We start from the raw sequence: 3224 nt of genomic DNA, 5'->3' as shown, positions 1-3224 counted from the left end.
GGGGAGCTGCACTACGGCGTGTGCTCGCTGGCTTGAGCAGTAAACACAACAGTAGCGGCGAAAGGCGGCGAAATTTAAACGGACCAGTTCGACAGGTCCGTGGAAAACGGCTCATTTTAAGGATTTGTACGCCCACCCTTAGAAACGAATTAACGTTAACGGCGTTAAGCCGCTAACCACAAAAGTAACGTAGCGCGCTAGCGTTAATGCTCCGGCGCAACTGTAACGCGCTATCGCTAAGCGTTAATTAACGATAACGGCGTTAACTAACGGCGTTAATCGATAAATTAGCGTTAACAGCCCTGGTATCCCGTTTAGGCACGAACCAATGATTCTCGTAGCAGCTTCAAAATCTTCACCAATGGTCGCTGCGGAGCATTGCATTGGTCGCCCATGTGTTGCAGCCACTCACTAAGGTACTGCTCCATCGCGCTAGCTGAATATGGAAAACAAATTCATCAAAAAAATAAAGCTGGTTTTGACAACTCGAGATAGTTACGTCGAGGTTGACAAAGATGTGAAGAAGCGAAACTTTTTGAAATCTTTAGTTCTGACACTATTTCTCAACAAAGTTCGTATTATTTGCCCCCAAAGACATTCGTCTTGAGCATAGGTTAACACTTTAACAATAGGGCACTGTAACTGCCTTCCACCCTTCGGCTTTAAAAAGACGGAGAGTTCAAAGAAGCGCTAAAAAAACGGGACATTTTTGATCTGAACAAGTGACGAGCAGCATGTCCATGAGGCACTACACGGAAAAAAAACTCAGCAGCCCTAGCTAAGTGTTAGCTGTCCAGGCACTAGCTAAATTTTTAGCTGTTGGAGCTTCACTTTTGCTGTGGTACTCAAATATTAGCTGCGAGCACCTCATAACGTTTTGTTAATCGTTAATGTTACTCCCGATAACCAATACCAACTACATATCACATAACAAATATAAAAATTATATATGGCTTTTAAAAAAACCGTTATGGATTTAGGAAACATTTATTAAAATTAAAAAAGCTGTTTGTCAACGTCTGTATCAGAATTGTTGCTTGAACTTAAATCGTCTTGTAACGCCCTGGGCCATGTGTTGTACCTGAAGCTGAATGATTCATGCTAACCACTTGAGACTTTAAAATTAGCCACTGATGTACAGTGAGCTTTAAAACCCAGTGTAAAACTTTTCTAAACAACGCCTTTCTATACTGGATGGACTGGTTGAGCCTTTGGTAGTCAGAGTAAAAATACACATCTAATGAAGATATGCTGTACACGCGATATTAATCATTTTTTAAGATGAGATGACGTCCGGTTTAAAACTTTATTTCGCCAGATTATAAGGATTGTTTTATTCCTTAATTCTACCACAAAATCTCTGCGCACAATTATGTTCTATTTGAACTTTTGCCCTTAGGTTTGTCATTAAATTTACGGTTGAAATTGTTAGTCAAGCACTATAACTGCCTTGTTGAATATGAACTTAGACAAGGAACTTGTTCTACATTAACTCACACTAAAACTATTCATTGGTAGCTGTCACCTTTCACAGTGGTGGGTTGGCATATGCTCATGCCACATCTTTTTGCATTCGAGATAGAACATAAATATTTCACATTGGATGTGGCGTTTTGAAACCATTTTGGAGGTGAGGGGGATGCTTGATATTTACAAAAGTTGGGCAGATAGACAAATGAATTGTATTACACGATGTGCACAAAGCGCAAAAACGGCGGCTAAAGAAGGCAAGAAGCACAAAAGTGAGGAGTGGGGGAGCGCCTCGCCGCCATTACACTTCCCGCTACGCGCTAACCCACTCCCCGCTTTTGTGGTTCTTGCCTTCTTCTTTAGCCGCCGCGCGCCCGAAGCGGGGTACCCTATTGAAATAGCGATCTGGGAATTTTAGGGTCGTTTTGTACCATAGAAAGACATATCGAGTTCGAAGATGGGCATTCTAGCTCAAAAATTGACGCAAAATGTATCTTTTTCAAATAATTTTCCTATGGTTTCCTAAGGGGTAACTCGTCGGAGTAGAGTTCTCAGGGAGAAAATTTCGTCTGCTTTGTTCTATCTTTTGTCGTTTGGGTGCTAGCATTTCTTGACAAAAATAAGGTAAAAATTACGTAACGGTCTATTTAAAAAAGGCTTCGTATCGAAAAGTTATATTAAAAAAAACGAAAACCACACATTTGGCGTTGAACCACACCCTCCTTTGAGCTCAAGAGTCCTAAGGTTATCTACATTCGCTAAAATGTTGATTTTCACATTTTGACACACAGCTAGTTTTATTTTAAAAAATTAAAAAGAACGAGTTACTTACGAGGGGCTTTCGAATTTGAAACTCCTCTGACCCCCGACCCCATCCTTGGTTCAATCTTTTTCTCTAAAGAACACGACCGGATCCAGCGGGCCGGTTCTCGATGTAGACTGCGCTGAGAGATATGCTTCCGCAGAGAAAGGGCAGCGGCCGGCCGACAGGGTAGCTTGTTGCGTTCTTGGCGGCACGCAGGTACATGCATGCTTCATGCGCGCGTGCGCTTCCCTCGGCATCGGTAATAGCCGCACCACGCACAGCGGGCAGCCTTGCCCAGAGACCGGTGTCGGCCGAGTTGTCGTGACTTGTGCGGAGCGCGTCAGCACAGAGTCTTGTCCTGGCCTGGACCGAGTGACTGAGAAGCAAAAGCGATCCGACTGATGCTTCGGTATTCTTCAGTTGAGTTGTCGGCTACACGACGCGATGTGCCTCTTACCACCCAACACTTCCTGTGGTCGCTCAGCCCAAACCAGTCATCACAGAAGTTGCGACAAGTTCTGGACTCCAGCCACGCTCATCATCTCTAAATAGCAGACTTTGAAGGGCCGCGGACCCGCCTAAAAGCCTACGTTTTAAGTTGAGTTGCCGGCACGAAGACGTGATGTGACTCTTGCCACCCAACGCTACCTGTGGTTGCTCAACCAAGACCTGTCATGTCACTCAAGTTACAACAAATTACGGACCTCAGCCACTACCTCGGCATCTCTAAGTAGCAGACTTAAGACAAGTGATTTACTTCACCCCGGCGTGTTGTTAAAATGTCGGAGGGACGATACTCACGGGATGCAAAGGCATTAAAAAAACATTGAGTTTTTTGATGATTTTTACAGGTCTGCCCCCTTACAGGCCAAAATCCAGGAGTTTAAGTTTTCTGCTCAAAGGTCGTAAATTTACATCCGCGAACGCAAAACTGTGTGCGGGCCGGGGG

Source organism: Frankliniella occidentalis, unplaced genomic scaffold, assembly GCF_000697945.3.
Source record: "Frankliniella occidentalis isolate FOCC.00 unplaced genomic scaffold, Focc_3.1 Scaffold368, whole genome shotgun sequence".
Lineage (NCBI taxonomy): Eukaryota > Metazoa > Arthropoda > Insecta > Thysanoptera > Thripidae > Frankliniella > Frankliniella occidentalis.
Note: the sequence above shows the minus strand (reverse complement) of the source record.